This window comes from Schistocerca serialis, chromosome 10, assembly GCF_023864345.2.
Source record: "Schistocerca serialis cubense isolate TAMUIC-IGC-003099 chromosome 10, iqSchSeri2.2, whole genome shotgun sequence".
NCBI lineage: Eukaryota > Metazoa > Arthropoda > Insecta > Orthoptera > Acrididae > Schistocerca > Schistocerca serialis.
In genome coordinates, this window is record NC_064647.1 from 215,867,866 (window position 1) to 215,890,020 (window position 22,155).

A 22,155-nucleotide genomic window follows, 5' to 3' on the forward strand; every position below is an offset into this window, starting at 1 on the left:
GCCCAGCACTGAAATCTGCAGCAATTTGCGGAAGGCTTGCACTTCTGTCACGTTGAAATATTCTTTTCAGTCGTCGTTGGTCTCGTTCTCGTAGAATCTTTTTCCTGCCGCAGCGTTTTTACCAGTTACCTCATAATCGTGGTACACTCGTGACATGGTCGTACGGGAAAATCCCCACTTCAATGCTACCTCGGAGATGCTGTGTCCCATGGCTCGTGCGCAGACTATAACACCAAGTTGAAACTCACTTAAATCCAGATAAACTGCCATTGTAGCAGCGGTAACCGATGCAACAACTGCACCAGATACTTGTTGTCTTATATAATCGTTGCCGACCGCAGCCGTATTGTGCCTGTTAACATATCCCTATATTTGAATCTGCACGTCAGTACCAGTTTGTTTGGCGCTTCAGTGTAACAAAGGAGGCAGTTGATACAATTGTCAGTGTTACTTACTTGTAGGTTTAAATGTATTGCATTCACGATACAAACAATAATTATTTACAGAAGAATAGAATGGCTCATAGAGACCACCCTCGTTGGGGATTAAATTGGATTCTGGAGATCTGAAGAAACCTAGAAAGCAGTCCTGACTTTACATCTTACCTTAGAAGATGGACTGAAGAACGGCAAATATCCCTTTATATAATTTGTACGTTTAGATTTAGCTATTGGTAAATTTGACTGGACTACAGACTATAATTCTGAAGGAAGCAGAGATAAAACCTAGTGAACTTGTAAGGGGTCCGTATGCCCTTACTATAAATTTGCACTCGGCACAGGTCGATAGGGCAAACAATCGATTATGTCGTGTTGCGAGAGCGAGTGTGGAGTTCAGAGAGTGCCACGTTGCGGGTAGAGGTGTGTGGAGGCCAGTTGTGGTAATGCCAGGCTTTAACGACAAAGGGAGTTGCCATCGCCGTGGTTTAACCCCTTTGCACTAGAAAAATATCGGGAAGGTGAAGAAGTATTATTACGAAAGTGATTAGTGACATTATAGTGCCGATATTTTGGTTTCGCGTCTACCGCGCCGGCATCACTTTGGATTGCAGTGTTGGATTGCAGTGTTGGAGTGCAGTGATGGATTAACGTGTGACGATAATGAAAAATGAAGAAGCCGTAATTAGATATGTATGACGAAGGCAGTGGCTGTGTCCTCCTCTTTGTGTTTTTGAGACGAATATAGGTACATAATTAGTGAAACTGTGTTGGTGTTTTTCTTGTTACCAGACATTTCATTATTACAGCATTTGAGAAAGACGAACTGGAAAGTAACAACTTCCGTAGCAGTCAATCCAGATTGCCAGCCCCATTAGGTACACGGTCACATTAGTAATAATTATTGGGCTGCTATTCGACCAGATCAGATAAGGTCGGCTAAAATAAACGGAAGTGTTACAAACTGTAGGTTATGTAAAACTTGTACAAAAATCAGACCGCAGTAGTAAGAGTCGAATGGCATGAAATGAAAGCGGTGGTTGAGAAGAAAGTGAGTTTAGTCCAAACTTGATGTTACATAACCTGTGCGTTGAGCAACAAATAAAAGAAATCATGGGGAAATTTGGAAACGGAATTAAAGTCCACGGAAAATAATTAAACCATTGCGCTTTGCCGATCACATTGTCATTCTGTTAGAGACAGCACGGGACTTCGAGGAGCACTAGAACATAATAGACAGCGATTTCTTAAAAGGTTACAGGTTAAACGTGGCACTCCCTCCGTCTTCAGGCCACGAGTGGCCTACCGGGACCATCCGACCGCCGTGTCATCCTCAGCGGAGGATGTGGATAGGAGAGGCAGGGGGGGGGGGGGATCAGCACACCGCTCTCCCGGTCCATATGATGGTATTCTTGAACGCAACCGCTACTATTCGGTAGAGTAGTTACTCAATTGGTATCTGGCAACAGAGCATGGCGGCCTGGATGGTCACCCATCCAAGTGCCGACCACGCCCGACAGTGCTTAACTTCGGTGATCTCACGGGAACCGGTGTAGCCACTGCGGCAAGGCCGTTGCCCACATGTTAAACATAGACAACAGTAAAACAAGTGTCTTGGAATGTAGACGAGTAAAAATCAAGCATTGCTAAAGGAATTAGGTAGCAAAACAGAAACTAAAGTACATAATATTTTTTTCTGTTTGGGCAGCAACTAAATGATGATGATCGAATTGGAGTGAATGGAAAATGCAGACTGATTATGACAAAAAGTTTAAAAATGTATGAAAAAGAGATATTTTTTTACATGCATTACATATTTGTTTGGAAGTCTTTTCTATAGGTATGTTTCTCGAGGATAGCCTTGTACAGAAGTGAAAAGTGGGCAATAAACACTTTAGACAAGATGAGAGGTGTGGCTTCTGAAATGTAGTGCTACAGACAAAACTAAATATTGTATGGGTTGATCGAATAACTGATGAGGAGATAGTGAGTCGTATTGAAGGAAACAAAATTTGTGGCACTATATGACATAGAGGAGGGGTCGGTTGATAGTACGCTCTAATAAAGCTAAACAAGCAACACTAATTAAAACACAAATAACTAATAAAAGAAAATTCAAAATAAACAAAAATAAATCATAAAGTATCAATACTATTTGTAGAAAAAATCTACATAAATGAATTCTAAATTCAACACATGTGTCCTGATGCAAAGAGGAATCGTCAACTTGGTGCTAAGGGAAAGCGTTGAGTGTAAAAACTGAGGTAAACCAAGGTTTGAATACAGTACGAAGGTTCAGATGAGTAATAGGTTGCAGTAAGTAGCGGAGTGAAGATACTAGCACAGATAGGGTATCTGGGAGAGCTGCAGCAAACCAGTCATGGGACAAAAGAGCACAACAATTGTTTGTACTATTCTGTTTGCCTTCTAGATTTCGGAACAAAAAATAGTAACAAATGTAGTTTTGGGATGGGAAAGGTGCCGTAACACGCGTCGTTGCACAGTTGGCAGATGAGATCCTAAACGCTGGTTAGAAAATTAGCGTAGACAAGTAGTCTGGGAGAACATAACTACCCTAGTATGTCGCTAGCGTGCAGTAGGGCCTACTGTGACTGAGGGAGTGATATGTGAGGAAGTGGAGGAAAGTCGAATGCCGGGAGCAATAGACGCTTCCATAGGAACATAATTTCATTTGCAGGGTATAGACAGAGCGTCGCTAGGGATTGCAGGGGCTCTGGGCGGATACCTCCAGAAAGGCCTGGATGTGACTGTATATCACCGTCGTGGCATCAGCTGACAGATGCGAGAGAAATATACGGCAGCCAGAGGGGCTCGGAACGTCATTCCAGCCTGTCTCTGCATCCACCTCTATCCTCATCCTGCTAATGCACTGTGCATGTCTTTGGTTTCCGTCTCCGTTCGTCTGGTTGGTGTGTGTGTGTGTGTGTGTGTGTGTGTGTGTGTGTGTGTGTGTGTGTGTGTGTGTGTGTGTGTGTGAGAGAGAGAGAGAGAGAGAGAGAGAGAGAGAGAGAGAGCGTGTGTGTGTGTTTCGATAAAAGAAGAGCAGTGTGTGCCGAGTTTCGTTACGTGCAGAGAGGGAGATATGAGTGGACTGAGAAAGGAACGAAATAAAAACAAGGAGTGAGGAGTGGGAGTGGGAGTGGATGAGGACAACAAAGTGGATTACGGCGACAGAGGAGTGGCCAATGATGGAGCAGGCAGGCCTGTCTCCAGTGGGAACTGCTGCAGGTTCTCCCTTGTCCAGACCGCACCTGCACTTACCAGATGGCGGTGCTGCCGACAGCATTCATCACTCGGCGACACAGCCTGCATTTATTTGGCTGCACTGCTTTAACGTGTACTCTAGCTTCTGTTTTAAATGGAGTACCACAGTTTGTGAGGGAGAGCAGGGCGAGCTGACGAGCGATTAAGATGACTGAATCTCTTAGTTTAAGTATGTAAGGGGTGTGACCAAAAAACACAGTGAATTTCTTCCTTAGAGGCAGTGTAGGGGAAACTGGAGTATAACGGGTTAGCTAAGGAGAAAGCTACACAACAGTGGCAGTTTCCAGGGTAGGGACTTCAAAGGTAAACAAGGCATGAACTATATATATTGACTATGATGAATTTTATTTATTTATTTGTCGTATGACAATACAGACACATATAAAACAAACAGACGAATCACTAATGAATTAGTTTTCGTGGTTGAAATTATTTTTAATATAGGTAAGCACTATGCTGCATGTGGTTATACTCCGTACCTTGGAGTGAAAGCAAGTGGGGCACAAACGGGCAATGTTACATTTTCCGTCTGAAGTATGCGATACATTGATAATCATTCAAGTCATCTTCAGTCCACCTTCCTTACAGGTCAATTTTATATACTTTAAGGGGGGTAGGACGTCAAACGGGCCGACTTGGAGCAGGAGAGGCACCACAGGACATTTTATTCTCTACTGTCTATACTTTCACACATAAATTCATAAAATTTTATCAGCATGACCAGGAAGGATTAGGGATTCACACTCATAGCAGCGGAAATTCTAAAACATAACAAAATAAATTTTTATATATCTGAATTTTCATCATTTTTTCGCTTACTATTGTCTGCATTTGTTGGTATAGATACATTTTTCTCCACAAGTAACAGAGATTCTTTGATGAATTTTGCACTGCATACAAACCATACTTATAGGTGTATGAAACTCTAGAATCTTCCAAATCTATTAAGAACTGTGGTAAAAATTGAGATAATTAACTACAAAATTTGATTCTTTTTCAAAACATGAAGTTTAAAACGTAACAGCTCATTCATTTTTTCATAAATTAAGTAGATTCTAGAGTTTCACACAACTGTAAGTATGGTTTGTATGCTGTGCAAAATTCATCGAATAGTCTCTCTTACTTATGAAGATAAGTGCACCTATAGCAACAAATGCAACCAATAGTAAGTGAAAAAATGATGAAATTTAGCATGCAAAAAAAATTATTTTGTTATATTTTTGAACTTCCACTGCTATGAGCGTGAATCCTGAATCCTTCCTGCTCATGCTGACAAAGTTTTATGGATTTAATTGTAAAAGTATAGACAGTGGAAATTAAAATGTCCTGCGGTGCCTCTCCTGCTCCAAGTCAGCCCTTTTGACGTCCTACCCCCCTTAAATACTTTACTAAGTCATCAGATTCTCTTGTTGACGAGTAGGTCTCTTTCCAAAGAAGACCAGGCGTTTCATATTCATCTTCAAACGAAGTGTCTCACACGTCTACAGTATGTTCTCTTTTTTGTGACGTAAAGCAGTTCTCTTTCAAAATTTTTTTAACCCGCCGGGAGAATGCTTTTGTCACGTTGATGTCATTTTTGTAGAGATACTCCGTGATCATTGCGGATTTTCATCTTCACCTCGTTGATGATGGTCGTTCATAAAGAGGAACTGGCTCTACACTGCCGCGCGGGATTAGCCGAGCGGTCTGGGCGCTGCAGTCATGGACTGGTCGGCTGGTCCCGGCGGAGGTTCGAGTCCTCCCTCGTGCGTGGGTGTGTGTGTTTGTCCTTAGGATAATTTAGGTTAAGTAGTGTGTAAGCTTAGGGACAGATGACCTTAGCAGATAATTCCCATAAGATTTCACACACATTTGAACATTTTTGGCTCTACACCTTTCAATGATACAGTGAATGAAGACTGTGTTTCCGCATCAGTCGACGGACCATGATATGTAGAAGAAGCAATAACTTACTCTGTTGTGTACTGGTAATCTGGCATTGTGCTTTCTGTTGTATCTGATTCCTCTCCACAAAATAAGTTTGCATTAAGCAGGAAAGTACCCATGTCATCTGACACTGTAGGTGTTCTAGTACATTCAGGTTCGAAGAACTGAGCTATGTGGCGCTCTTCCCGGACAGCTGTTAAGCCACGTCCAAATTTCCTGACCTTATAAATCGCTTAAAGGTCCCATCTCAAATAAAAATATACTACTTCAGCAAGAAATAGTTAATAAAATTATTAGTCACAAAACAATCTACAAACTATAGCAAAATAAATGTAAATTATAAATGTATTTATTTAATTGTAGTTATTAAAACGTCTACACAGAAGTAGCGTAAATTTAATAGTGTGTACAGCTTACGTCACACTTATAAGTTACACGTAATGATGTCATGAGGTAATATTACGTAGTTCCGGTTTTATCTTATTGGTTCTTCCTGGTTTTGCCCCAACTGCAACTCATTTGTGAAATTTATCTGCATCAGGAAGAAGGTGGAAGAATCGTTGAACATGGTGCATGTTCAAAAAGCCCATTAAAAACGTTGTTCATTGTATTACTAGTTTCAGCTTGTAATACGGGGGTAAGTTCGTCACTGAACACGAAATGTCACAAAGTAAGATACACAAAGCCTGCCGGGCTAGCCACGCGGTCTAATGCGCTGCTTCCCGAGCGGGTAGGCATCCCGGTCCCCAGCACGAATCCACCCAGCGGATGTCAAGGTCTAGTTTGCCGCCCATCATGTGGATGGTTTTTAAGGCGGTTTTCCACCCCCCTCGGCGAATGCGGGCTGTTTACCCTTATTCTGCCTCAGTTGCACTGTGGTGGCGATAGCTGCACAAACACTGTCTCCGCGTACGCGTACACCATAATTAGTCAACCACGCCAACATTTGGCGTTACACGCGTCTAATATGAGACGTTCCTGGGACGGTCCACTTGGGACAGAACCACACAGTAACCTTGGGTTCAGTGTTGGGCGGCAGTAGGGTGGGAGGACTGCTGTGGCCTGTTGTGAGATTTTGAACCACTGAGGGTTACAGGATGAAGCCTCTTTAGTACACAATACACAATGCACACACACACACACACACACACACACACACACACACACACACACACACACACACACACCATAACTACTCTACCACGCAAGCATTTGGGGTTACACTCGTCTGGTATGAGATGTTCTTGTGGGGGCCACTGCGGGCCGAACTGCACAATAACCCTAAGTTCAGTGTGCGGCGGCGGTCCGTTGTGGGGTTGTCAACCACTGAGGGCTACGGCGGGACGAAGCCTCTCCGTCGTTTCTAGGTCCTCGGTTGAATACCTACATACGTACAAGATATATAACCACTAAAGTCTAGTGAACTGATGAGCTCAACGACGAGGTTTCTGTCATTTCATGTTAAGTACACGACTGGTGATGCTGTTGTCCTTGTACTACCTGTGCACTAGCATTTCTGAAGATGTAAATAATTCCGAATCGCATTATGCTTGCTTTTTGATCAATAAAGTCATCCTTCACATGCTGTACTCCTTTTTATGCAACCTAGTCAGTTTAACTACGGATCTACACATGTTCAACATAATCCTCGATAGCCTCCTACGTGACCATTTGTCACACCTTTCTGTATGAAATGTTAGACATTACCAATCCTCATAGTGTTACTGAATTTGCCGACTGTCTGCTTGAGTAACTGCCAAAAATCAATGTTACCAACACGTAAAGAGGAATGTGGAGGATATGTTTAACTCCATTCCCGATTATACCCCAAGTTCCCCTAACAATCTTACCTGGAATTTCATTTAACCTCCTGCTGCCCTTGGTTAGCAATGGATTACTCCCAACGTCGAATTCATGACTGGAAGGCTGAAGGGTGCTCAGCTGCTTTTTCGTGGTCTCATCAATGTTAGAAATGGCGTCAGCGCATTTTCTTTTAAGAACGGTTTTTATTTCTGTAAGGAGCCAGAAGTCCCATGGTGCTAAATCTGGTGAGAAGGGAGATATGAACTACATGGAGCACTATTTCCGTCCAAATCCTTTGTTTTTTGGGATCTGTCAATTTTTGTCTTAGGGTCATACCCGTAGACCCAAGTATCACCTTCAGTTACAATTCTGGACACGAAGTCCAGATCTGAATGAAGACTAATCTTGAACTCCGTGCAAACGGACACGTCACTCTCCGTTTGTTCATCACTAAAAGGTCTATGAACAATTTTGGACTCACTCGTCTCATATGCAAAGTATCTGTTGAAATGCTTTGCGCAGACCAGTACCAGATGCTTACTTCTTCGATGAGCTGTAGCGTAGTTGTTCTTCTGTTAGAATAAACAATTTTATCCAGTTTTTGGACCATTTCTTTCGTTTTCGAGGTTAATGGATACCCCAAACATTGCTCGTCTTCTACCGACATATTTCCATTTTTGAATAGCTCATACCACTTGTAAACTGTGAGCCAGATCGCTGGTCGATCATCAGCGATCGGCGTGTTATCTTTGGCGCGTCCCCGGGCATGAGCATCTTTGCGTTTTCGGCTGTGGCGCGCGGGACGGCGAGAGGCAGTCGGTTTGGGGCGGCTTGTGAGACTGGCGGAGTTGTGGCTCGGGCGTGAACACATGTGTGATGTCTGTTGCGCTGGGGCTGTTTGCTAATCGTGAAACCCCTACGGCGGTTACAGGTTGCCTGGAAGGCATTTGATATAAACTTTGCCAAGCCTGGCAGTGAGAGGGGAGTCCGGAGTTGGTGTTGGCCTAGATTTTTGTACAAATTGAGGTGCCTGTGTGAGAAGCACGGCGTGGGCCTGTTGGTTGCTTCGTCCTTCTGGCAGCCACCGCAAGCGGATGTTAGGCCGGAATGTCTACAGTTTGTGGTGAGCGTAGTGTGAACAAGTTCTCGTAGGATGTGCTCCCAGCCTGACTCTCAGCCTGTGTTATTTGTGGGTGCAGCCACCTTGTCTGTTACTGCTTCCGGGTCTCCTGTAAGATTTCACAGCAAAACTGTGTTTTTGAAGTATTCTGTGTTTATGGCTCAGCCTCCGCCTAGAAGGGAGAAAGATTTGTGCCTCAACTGAAAAGGAGGGGGGGGGGGGGGCGGCGTTCGATTGGACATCTTTTGGAATTCCTTGATGCTGTAATTTAAACATATAAAAAAATTTTTCTTTCAGAATAAGCGCCTGTTTCTTTCGGACACTGCAGTTCAAACAGGAGTGGTTTAATGTTAATGAGTATTTGTTATTTGTTAAATGAAGTGTATTTAATGCCTTGCTGTTTTCTGGGACACACAGCTGTGTTATTGAACTCATTTTGAAGTGTTCTGTCGGTTGAATGACTGCTCCCCACTTCAGTGTATTCTCTTGAGTAGTATTGTCAGGTTTTTTTGGATATTTGTTAGTGGGGTGTATTGATTCAATTTTGTTTTTCTCTTTCTTTTGAATTATGGTGAATTGTTTAGTTCATCCGGTTATTGGCTTAACTTGCATTTCACGCACTAAATCAGCTGATATTGGAATTGTTTTTTTTTTAATCCTGTTTAATGTCAGACAGATTCAAATGTAACTTCATTTACGTTATTTGAATTGAATGTGTGGGATTGACCTTAATGAATTATGTGCAATCGAATTAAGGACCCACTCCTTCATTAGTGCTTAACAGTGGCGTGTGGTTGGGGTTTCTGAGCCCCGTGCTCGGACCACAGCGTTATCAGCATACACAAATTTCCACATTTCATGAGCGTCTTTGGCATTTTTTCGCATATTTAAGCAAAACTTAATGTTCACGCCTTGTTCTAAATCCATGAATGCGCGACCGACAGGGTTCACATGCCCTCACTCTAACATTACTGCACGCTGACTTATAAATCTCAACGTGTTTCATCCCGACGCCGCCTGTTTCACCGGATCAGGCTGTCGGGCAAATTACTTCACACGGTTGTAGTTGCAGCTCAAAAATATCCAATCACTGTAATTTTGGATCTCACCTCGTACTTCTAGGTGACGTAACCATACATAATCTACAAACACTTCGCACAATGAAACAATACAAAACCGCGCAGTGAAACCGTTGCCTCCAGTCCAGAGTGCGTAAGACAACTGCGTGCGTGCGTGAGAATCACTACCTGCCGCTCATTAAACTTATCTGCGTTTCGCGTTATAGTGTGGGGTTCTCCGGCGTCCCACAAGGGGCAGTGCAGCCGTGCGCCGAGCGGTTTTAACAGTGCGTGTGTTATCTCCGGTCCCACTGTTTACTTGCTCTTCCGCATAGTAACTAGTCCTGCTCACTGAGATTTGAAGTCCTGTTTGCAGTGTTATGGCTGGTAGTTCATTACTGTGAATATTGTGCCTATTACGTTAGATGAATTACTTCTTCCGTCTATTTTCATGGTCGCAGGTCCCCGGCTACATAGTATGCACATTTCTTATTTCTGCTGTTTTCCTTTGTGAACGCTGAGCTGTCAATATTTACCATACAACCCAGGATTAGAGTAGAAGGAAAATAGTGAGCACTTTTTTAATGTGTGACTCTTATTGAGGAAGGCTTTCTTATCTAAACGCCCGCCGCTTTGGCTTAGCGGTACTAGGCGCTTCAGTCCGGAACCGCGCGTCCGCTACGGTCGCAACTTTGAATCCTGTCTCGGGCATGGATGTGTATGATGTCCTTGGGTTTAAGTAGTTCTACGTCTAGGGGACTGATGACCACAGATGTTAAGTCCCATAGTCCTTACAGCCATTTGCACCATTTTGTCTAAATGTAATTGGGTTTCTCGCGTGTAACGCTGCCTAGCTTCGAATAGTTGTAATGGTCAGAGCCCTCAATGGGGATTCGCATTCCTAATTACCAAGGCGACCCAGAGACCTTTTTGGCCTACTTGTAAAACGCAATACCTTGCCCAGCCGAAGTTCTTTCGTAATTGGTACAATAACGGCTGGATCTTAAAACTTGGTCCTTTTTTTTATTTTTTGGATAGTCTTCAAGGCCAAGTGATATAACGGTTACGGTAGATTAAACTTTTAAGGTAATTTTTCTCTTAAAGCATCTATGAGTTAAATTACCACATTTATTTTCATCACTACTGAGTCTAGAAATATTAAAACTTGTATTTATTTATGGCTCTATGCTAAAAGGGCCTCATGAGATTTTTCATCGTCCGATTTCTACACTATTTTTATTGTTGTCAACTTCTAACCATGTGGTTTTAAAGAATACTTTTCGTCTGTTTTAGAATACCCAGTTTAAATTCTATTAAGGGCGATCAATGTTTGATCTAAATTCAACCTCGTCACTTTATTATCATCCCTGATTATTAAATAAATGTAATCGCAGCACCAAAAAACTATTAATGTACAGCAATGATGTTTCTGGAATACATTTGTCAACATATTTGATTAACGATGTAAGTTCACAAGTTACTTTAATCTCGAGATAACTCATTGCAAATGTGAAATGCTGGTACATTAACAGCCAGAGTAACTGCCAAAATATTGAATGCAAGTGAGCCGTAGCGCCATATACCGATCCCGCCTTGGAGGCGGTTAAGTGGGAGATGGGTCTCAGAGCTGGATAGTGGCAGATGGTGACGCGACACTGGACGCGCACGTAGTTTTTTGTATCATCCGATAGAGGACAATATTGGATAGGGGGACTGTGATTTTAGCTTCGAATGTGCCCACTAGAGTGCACTAAAGTAATACAATGTTTTTCATAAACTGTTCTAGTATTTTCATAAAGTGTTATTATGTCTTTTTGTATATGTAAAATGTTATAAATGTGTTTTAGCAGTATGAATGATGCGTGAGTGTGGTTTAAGGTTAAAATGAAGATAATTGTGTGAGTTATGTAGTAGGATTTAGTGTGGGAACATTTCGAAGAAGTATGGATACGGACAAAGGGGATTTTTGTAGAATAGATTTGTAAAGTAAGTTTATGCTAATGGGAAAGTTCATTCAGGTGTAAATAAAATTAGTAAATAACTTTATGCATAAGAAAAATTTCATCATATTAGATAATTACGGCGGTAAAAAGTGCAGTGGTTAGGTTTACTATTTTGCGATAGGTTATTGATGAAAAGCGCGGATTTACGCAGGAGAATATTGTTTTGCTATTGGCTGTTGAGTAAACTGACCAATCGTAAAGCAATATTCTTCGCGCGCCTTTCTCTGCTGGTAGAGAGGACAGAGAGAGGAGTCGGAGACTAGCCATGAAACAGTTCGGATCTAGCAGTGTTTCATATATCAAAAGTGTGGTAAAGTGACGGCATCATTATTCCGATGGGTGTGTAGAAATTTCGGCATTTTTATGTGACTTTTGTGACGAGAAAAGACATATATTCCTCGTGGGGTATTGAGCAGGTCGGTGGCAAAAAACTGTGACTGCATTAGGTACCGGCCGACTTAATATTTGGCGAGCATTCTGAATCAAAAACAATCCGTTTTTTTTGCAGCAATTACGTTTTCGGGAAATACAACACCATAAACGTGCTAACGTGAGTGAAAGGGATTGTGAGTGACTGTGTTAAGACTAGCACGGGCTTGGCACCGACACTTGTTCACCTAAGTTTCATAATATATTAATTAAGGACAAAATTTCGAACCTTTCATTTCGTGTGAAAACTTTCTCCGGATATGTAGATTAGTGACTCTAATTGCAGCCTGGTTCACGTCGAAGCACAGTAGGTTTCGCTCGGCTTCCCTACTTACGATCTGCTGAGACAATGTTCACAGGTAGGTGCAGGTCCGTCGAAAAGGGACGTAAAGAACCGCGCCGCCGCACAAGTATGCCAACATGCATGCATTGTGTTTGGCACCGAGTCAGAACCAGATTTCACCAGAAAATACAGCATACCTCGACCCTATTCTCCATTGAACCATCGCTTGACACAAATTGAATCGGAAGTGACGGTTGTTTTGAGTCAGTGGAATCCACGCTACATGGTGTCTGCCTCAGACAAAGTATTGGAAAAAGGCACAGGTCATCCCCGTTTTCAAGAAGGGACGTTGAACAGATGTGCAGAACTATATCTCTAACGTCGATCACTTGTAGAATTTTGGAACACGTATTATGTTCGAGTATAATGACTTTTGTGGAGACTAGAAATCTGTAGGAATCAGCATGGGTTTCGAAAAAGACGATCGTGTGAAACCCAGCTCGCGATATTCGTCCACGAGACTCAGAGGGCCATAGTCACAGGTTCCCAGGTAGATGCCGTGTTTCTTGACTTCCTCAAGGCGTTCGATACAGTCCCCTACAGTCGTTTAATGAACAAAGTAAGAGCGTATGGACTATCAGACCAATCGTGTGATTGGATTGAAAAGTTCCTAGATAAGAGAACGCTTCATGTCATTCTCAATGGAGAGAAGTCTTCCGAAGTAAGAGTGATTTCACGTGTGCATCAAGGGAGTGTCGTAGCACCGTTGCTGTCAACAATAAAGATAAATGACCTTGTGGATGACATCGGAAGTTCACTGAGGCGTTCTGCGGATGATGCTTTGGCATATCGAGATGTTGTAACAATGGAAAATTGCACTGAAATGCAGGAGGACCTGCAGTGAATTGACGCATAGTGCAAGGAATGGCAATTGAACCTCAATGTAAACAAAAGTAATGTGCTGCGAATACATAGAAAGAAAGATCCCTTATCATTTAGCTACAATATAGCAGGTCAGCAACTGGAAGCAGTTAATTCCATAAATTATCTGGGAGTACGCATTAGGAGTGATTTAAAATGGAATGACCATATAAAATTAACCGCCGGTAAAGCAGATGCCAGACTGAGATTCATTGGAAGAATCCTAAGGAAATGCAGTCCAAAAACAAAGGAAGTAGGTTACAGTACGCTTGTTCGCCCACTGCTTGAATACTGTTCACCGGTGTGGGATCTGTACCAGATAGGGTTGATAGAAGAGATAGAGAAGATCCAACGGAGAGCAGCGCGCTTCGTTACAGGATCATTTAGCAATCGCGAAAGCGTTACGGAGATGGTAGATAAACTCCAGTGGAAGACTCTGCAGGAGAGACGCTCACTAGCTCGGTACGGGCTTTTGTTGAAGTTTCGAGAACATACGTTGACCGAGGAGTCAAGCAGTATATTGCTCCGCCACACACCGTCAGGTGGCTTGCGGAATATGGATGTAGATGTAGATGTAGATGTAGACCCGTCCTTGAAGTAACAGATTTGTAACAGTTCGTTGCGCCACCGTGGTATCAAGAGCTGCTAGAATTGCTGCTACAGAATCAGGATGATGATGCGCCAGGGCCATACGTCGAACACGATGATCTTCGGTCTCGGCAGTGCCACATGTCCGTTCGGACTCCAGTCACCTTGCGATCGTACATTCTCGTGATAACCGCTGCAGTACCACAGTACCCCAGATAAACATCCAGCTTCTCGTAGCTCTATTATACGTCGTTGAAACTCACTGAGCTGTTGATGATGGAGTCTTTCTCGTTGTTAAGGCATTATTGACTAAAGTGGGCGTCATTTACTACGGCGGCCGAGTTTAGGTTCGTTCTGCGCATCTGACGTCACAAAACACAGTCAGCCAATGAACAGAGAACGATGTTGCCAGAACTCGACTGCAGTGCAGAGCACGGACGAGTGTCTTCAGTTTTCGAAACGTTCAGTCATAAATAAAGTAACTGAACAAAAGCAATGTCTTGATAGCAGACTTTCTATAAAAGAAAGTTCGGAAAAAACATTCTTTATACCAGTTGCTTCATATTCTATTAAGTAATTAAACCAAACAAGCAATTAGCCTCCTAATTCAGGCGATAGCAGGGAAATTCATTCTCACTAACCACTTTTTCGCAATAAAGAACAGCGGTAATTGTTTATTTCCTATTGTACTTCGACGAAACGTGAGTAATTCATGGCCATACCAACAGTGTTTGTCGGTATTTTGCATGCTTGTTTAAACACCTCCAGGAATGTTGTTAATTGCTGAGCTGCGGTAGCGTAAAAAAAAAAATGGTTAAGGTATTTGGCTGCTATGCAAAAGGTTCCAAGTTCAAACGTTGTCTGATGTCTAACATTTTCTTTATTTAAAAACCATATCGAAGTGTCTTACTTCCTAAATTTTTTTCGTTTGAATGTAATTTTGTGAAATTTCGTAGTGGCAACTAAAATCGACCATACGGAAAGTATACGCTGTGACTTTTACCTCTGAAAACTCTTCAAAATTTCGTACATTGGCGTACTATATTTAATGCTGCACAATAACTGCGTTGAACATCGAAACAAAATTAAGTCATTTATGGGGGGAAGGTTTCAGTCAAGAAGATGTGTAAAAATCAAATTTTGGGCCAAATAGTTTTTGTGAAATCGAATGATGAGTGTGTCAAAGCAGTTGGAACACCATCTGTCTGCACAGGCGAGCAGTGCAGTGATGACAAAATCACGCACAGCGCGGAATGCGGGGAGCACGTCTCTGTAGCAGCGAAAGGGTTAATGCGGCCGTGGTGGCTTTACTTCATAAACTGCGCGCTCCCCCGTAAACGTAAGTTTTCGAACTATTCTATACTATACTATGGCGCTGTTTCTCTTAGCACCTACAACTGGCAATGCAGCAATCTCCCGCGTCTGGGCTGGCATGCGCGAGCCGCCAAGATAAAAGAATTGAACTATAACATCAACTAACTACGTCGAAGCTGAAAGGCGATTACCGCGCACGACCGCTACAGTTTGTATTTAAGTCAACAGCTTGTATTTAAGTCAAACGTGATGTGCATTCTCCTTGTGCCACTCTTACGCGTTGGCACGTAACTGAGACAGACATCATCTTTCAGATGTAGGAACACGCCTACCGACTTTATGTCGCAGAATTCGTTTTCGTGCTGCGATTGTTTTGCGCCAGCGCACTTGTTTCCAGCTGCCCGAATTCTGTTTTAATAGTGTTAATGTTGTAATGCTTGAAATTCTATTAATATTCAATTTCTCTATGTTATGGGCCAAATTTCAAATTTGTATTTACATAATTAAAAGAATAACTTCAAGTTTCGTTCTACTTGTGTGATTAATTTTGTGATGGCTCTTATAACGCCTGTATTCGATTGTTCGTTTTTGTTAATATTGTTTAATTCTCACTCACGCAAATAAATACTGAGTAAAAGACCGTGCTTCTATTTGGTATGTTCGATCCAGTGCCTTAATACTCCTAGTTCCATACATTCCACCATTTCAACGACATTACATGACGGGATGTAAAAATCTTATGTACTGATAACAGTAGAAAAATTTTATTCTCTCACTTAAATCGATTAATGAAGTAAATTGTTTCGAGGTCAAGTCATCTATGGGCCCAATGACAATACAAAACACGAAACTATACATTTCCAGAACTCACATTTCAAACAGTTGAAACAGAAAATATTGCAAATATCCTGTGTTCCAATAGCTGTATCTTTGCAGTTCGTTAAAATGTTTATTACAACATCAGACTGCCACAGGCTTTCCTATTGTGAGACATTTCGTCGACCTACATCTGACCTCTCAGGTGGCTGATACACCAGGATCGAAACACCGATAGTGTAATTGAAACAAGGTTTATTTTGACCACCATGTTGTTTCTAATACACAGTGGAGTTTATTCTGATGACGTGTTTTAAATGTCGTTTCCAAGTTTGAGGTTTAGTTTACAAGATCCCAGGAACCAAGGCAACTGAGGCAACGGAACACGACACAAGAAGGTAGCCATGAAGAATGTGAGTGATGATTTAAAATTTTTATATGAACAATATACGTACAGGAGAGGTGAATATTCATCCATATTAAGCTTTCCTTGTTTTTTCCTGCAGGATGACCACAGCACATTTCAAGATTAAACATCAGTTCTAATATATCACTGCACTTTTTGATGTTTTTTTTTTGTATTGAAATTGTACTCTTAAATTGAGGTTTCTACCACGAAAAATGTTGCTTTATTAAAGAGTTGAAGCAAGTAAATCAAACCCTCTGACTCGTAGCAGTGTCTAAAAATACGTTTTCATATTTTGAACCAATACATCAATATGGTACTAATGTGTAAGCTTTTGTGGAATAACTGGTGCTTATTCTTTGTTATAGATTACTAAACAGACAAATGCGTTTCATAGTCGGTATGTGTTCATGAAATATTCTTGTTAATTCTACTCCCAAAATAAAACATTTTTGGTATGGAAGACCAGATTTGGTTTAGTGGGGAAAGGTGGCAGCCTCGTGGTCTGTTAAGTTCTGCTTGTATCAAAGCAGTCACAATTGCTAATGCAGTTAACGCGTTCAAAGAATGCGAGATGAAATCATACGTTCACCCTGTGTTTAATGAAAGTTACTTTTCAGTGGCGAACCGTGACGAAACCGAAAATTCCTGTGCCCACGCTATAGACCATAGGAACTCCAGTAAAACTTAGTATAACATCAGTGGAACGAAATAAAGAAGCAGGAAAATTAATACCTCTATATTAGTGCTTTTGATCAAAAGAAAATAGTCATAATTTTCCCTGCTTCTGAGTCTGAGTTATCTTCACCATACCTTCTCTCACAATATACAATCTTCTTGTCGAGTACAGAACATTGCAATGTACTTGCTTTGGAAGGTTTCCTTTGTTGTATTACGTGTTCTTGTTGCACTTAGTCTGTTTCCTTATCAAACAACATCGGTTCTATTGATGAGATTATTCAAGGAATTGCATATTGATCTCAGTAAACACTGTTTAGACCAGGGTTTAAAACGAAAAATACGAAATCAGCGTCTTGGCTTATTGGAAGTATCATTCTTGAAGCTGCGATGAAGACAGCTGAGAAAAAAGAACGGAAATTGGTGACTTCTTCTGCAGATCAAACAAGCACTTATCTACAGATATTAAAATTTAACTCAATTGTCATGACATTATTATATTGTTCAGTAAGAAACCCTTAGCAATATTTAATCAATATTCTGTCTTATATTTACCAAGAATAAATATGTAGCCGTCTTTCATCAGTATTGTGGTTTTGTTCTGTTGTCAAAGTCATCTTACTGAAACATGTAAGAAAGATGATACATTTTGATTTCTTTATATTACAGAGCACTGAAGAGATGCCTAGGATGAGTACGCGGAATAGGTTTGGTAGATAAAAATAAAAACATTCATTTGCCAAAGACGTAAGTTTTCTTACCTATATGATAAATCATAATTTTGCACCTTGATAAAGCAACTGTCATCGTATTAACATAAAAATTTATAAAACTATACGCACTAAAACGAGAGACTGTTTTCTAGTTACTTTTAAAGAAAATCGAACCGTCTCCGAAAATGAATTTACTGAAACTAGTTGACGGCAAAACCAACTTCTCCTGACTTCCTTTAAATATTTTTGTGGGAAAACAGATGTAATGGTACAGAGGTAATCGACTGCAATATAAATCTGTCTTCACTGATTAAGATCTTAATGCCGTTTCTATTTTCAACTGACTTGTAGACAGAAGTACAGCATTTTCATAGTGTTTAACATTAAGTGAACAGTCAGCTGGTACTCGACAGAACATGAAACAGGAACAAACAGAGAGCCTTTCCTGGTGTTGTGCTACATATGATTTATTTGATCACAAATCGGGCCACGGCCTCTTTGGCCACCGACAGGTGACAACTAAATGTGAAGTCCACAGATAAAATAAGGTGTGACTTATACAGATGTTACAGATACAGACGCAATGGAACAAATAAAAAAAATATTTTTTTCGTTGTATTATCATATACGGAATTAATTACATTTAACGAAAGGTGAAATAAAAACTGAGTTTACTGTTGTAATCTGAAATTTGTGTAACTGAAACTTAATTTAAAGATTGACTGTTAGGTAGTTGGAAGACGGCACCAGGTTGTCTTTGTTAGGAGGGGGTCAGAGATTAGTCGGCGCTGGAAGCCCTTCATCGGAACTCTCTCCGTCTGCCTCATGGACATGATAGTTTGCTTGCAGGGGATAAGCAAATGGACCAGCTGAACCAAATGCGTGAATCAGTGCCGAGAGGACTGCTGTGCTAGGGATGTCCGATACCGCAAGGTCACTGGAGGGTGCTCACTGACGTAGCAAGGCAGAGCGGACGCATCACACGTCCAAAAGCGCCCCATGTCAGTGGTAAGGCGTGAACATACAGTACGTCAACTCCAGCTACGAAATGTTTGAAGTAGTTTTATTGTCTTTAACCGGTTCTTCAATATGCTCAAAATGCGTTGGACTGTCAGAAAGAAGATTGAAGATATACTTCTGAGGATTTGGGATGAAATGGAATTAATGGAAAGGTATAAGAATAAACTAAACTTCTTGGCTAGCACAAACTATTTGATGACACTGTCATGCGGCGAAGATTCAAGGGAGAATGGATTGCTATGAAGGAGGGAATAAGCAGAAGAAAAGGAAGGAAAAGACGATGATTGAGAAGAACGAAATTTAGGAAGCTACCCTGTACATTTTTGTACGAACTAAACAACCGGCAGTCGAGAAATAAAAGCACAGGACCGATAAAATTGCAAATAGCCTATTAGATATCTGGTGGTAGATACATATACCGACAGAACAATAAAGTAGAATGGGTATGCACACCAAGTTATTTAAAGGTGAATCAAAATGATGATTGATATAGTATAAAGTTCTGATCAAACGCAATCAGTGGTAAGATAAGGCTGCTGTTTAATTTTCAGAGTTTCGAAGAAACGTTAGGGCCCACAGCTCTGTATTGGGCCCTTAACCCGACAAAAAAAAATATGTTATTGACGAATGCAATGAAATATTATCGAGCCTCCAGCCGCCTCGAGTTCTTTAATATATTGTATAAGCTTTCTAACAAATGCTCCTAGGCCTCCGTAAAATTCTTAACACATTGTGAGAATACATGATTAGCTGACCTCATATAGTAGTTATCAACAATTTAACTAATCTGATGGCCTAAAAAAGTTTAGGTTTGGCACAATTCCAGAGGATCGCCGATACGTTTTGCGTCATTCTTAACTAACTTAAGCAATGACAGTTTCACTTCTGTTGCTTATGCTAGTACTGCAATTTACACACACACACACACAAATATATATATATATATATATATATATATATATATATACACACACACACATACATACACACACACACAGGGTGGTCCATTGATAGTGACGCACCAAATATCTCACGAAATAAGCATCAAACGAAAAAACAACAAAGAACTATATATACATATATATATATATATATATATATATAAACGAAAAAACAACAAAGAAATATATATATATATATTTAGTTTATATATATATATATATATATATATATATATATATATATATATATATATATATATATATAAACGAAAAAACAACAAAGAAATATATATATATATATATTTAGTTCTTTGTTGTTTTTTCGTTTGATGCTTATTTCGTGAGATATTTGGCCCGGTCACTATCAATGGACCACCCTGTGTGTGTGTAATATATATATATATATATATACGAGGGTCGGTCAAAAAGTAATGCCTCCCATTTTTTTTCTACTTAAAGAAATTAAGTTAAGTGAAAAATTTGACTTTGGCGCCATTCCTCAAACCTTCTTCTGCAATCCACTGCAGTAGTAACTTTCTGTGTCAACAGGTGGCAGCACAGCAGAAGTTTGTAAGATGGCCGACATCGATGTTCGTTTGAGACAGCGTTGTGTGATTGAATTCTTGAATGCAGAAGGTGAAACGCCCATACGCATTCATGAAAGACTGAAGAAGGTGTATGGTGTTGTGACAGTGGATGTCAGCACTGTTAGACGATGGGTTCGTCGTTGTAAGGAAGCTGAAGGGCAAACACCGTTGACTGACGAAAAGCGGAGCGACAGGCCGGTGAGTGCAGTGACTCCACACAACATTCAGCAAGTTGATGACATCATTCGTGGTGACCGTCGGGTGACTGCAGATGAAGTGTGTCGCATTATTTCTCTTAGTAAAGGCAGTGTGATCACGATTATTAAACAATTGGGGTACTCAAAAGTTTGTGCACGGTGGGTTCCAAGAATGTTAACCGATCAGAATAAAGAGGCAAGGAAAACAATAGCCTCCCAACACTTGCAGCGCTTCCGTTTGGAGGGAGATGAGTTTCTGAAAAAAATTGTGACCGGGGACGAAACATGGGTGCATTTTTTTGAACCCGAATCAAAGAGGCAGTCAATGGAGTGGCGTCACACAAGCTCGCCGAGGAAGAAAAAATTCAAAACTGTGCGATCGGCGGGGAAAGTTATGGCAACAGTTTTCTGGGATACAGAGGGTGTGATTCTGGTTGATTTTTTGGAGCAGGGATGCACAATAAATTCTGTTCAATACGTCACAACCCTCAACAAACTTAAAGCACGTCTTCAGCGAGTTCGCCCAACAAAATCAATGGCAGATGTTCTTCTTTTGCATGACAATGCAAGACCACACACCAGTCGTCACACCTCTGACGAGATTGTCAAAATTGGATGGGAAGTTTTGCCTCATCCCCCATACAGCCCTGACCTGGCACCATCAGACTTCCATCTGTTCGGGCCACTAAAAGAAGCTCATCGTGGGATTCATTTTGAAGATGAGGAGGCCGTCAAAACATCCGTGCGTCAATGGCTTAGGAAGCAGAGCTGTGATTTTTACTGTGCTGGGATACATGCCCTTGTTCAAAGATGGACCAAAACTGTAGAGATGGGCGGAGATTACATTGAAAAATGACAAAATGATCCTCAATGTTGTGGTTTTCAACCTATGTAATTGCATTTAAATTTCCTGACAATTAAACGTAGAAAAAAAAATAGGAGGCATTACTTTTTGACTGACCCTCGTATATATATATATATGTGTGTGTGTGTGTGTGTGTGTGTGTGTGTGTGTGTGTGTGTGTAAATTAATATAACCTACAAACTTACACACAGCAGAGACCGATTCCTAACTGGAAATGGAGGAAAAAAGGTCCTATGAGGATGTGTCCGGAAACGTATCGTGTATTCCTGCTGTGTTGCAGGCCGTGTGCTTGATGCAGCGTACTGCAAGCAGTAGCAGGATACGGTATTCATGTCGGGAACAAGCAGAGCTGAATTCTACCTACGGCCAAGACGGTGGAAACGGTCTAGGGGCAGCACGGCTATACCTAAACTAGTAACTTCACAGACACCAACCACGCCACACAGCATTTCAAGCCCTTTTTGGGCGTCTGTGTGACCATGGGTCCTTCCAGACAGAAGAACGTGCAGGGAGGCGGTGGACTGTTCACACACCACATCTGGCGGAACAGATTCTACAGGATTTTGCGACGAGTCCTGGTACAAGATCCAGGCAAGGACCCGCCAACATGGTGTAAGGTACAGTACGAATATGTGTAGCGTCCATCACAACCGCTGCTATCCCTGTAGCCTGCAACGCGTGCAAGGATTATCTGCGGATTTTCATATACAGGAAGGACTCTGTCAATGGTTTTTCCACCAGACTACCACAATTATGGTATTTGTC

At 41.3% G+C, this 22,155-nt stretch overlaps 1 pseudogene; it reads right to left on the reverse strand.

Annotated features, from left to right (window-relative positions):
• Positions 1 to 1,897: 1,897 nt before the first annotated feature.
• On the reverse strand, positions 1,898 to 2,015 carry LOC126425561 (5S ribosomal RNA; annotated as a pseudogene).
• Positions 2,016 to 22,155: the final 20,140 nt, after the last annotated feature.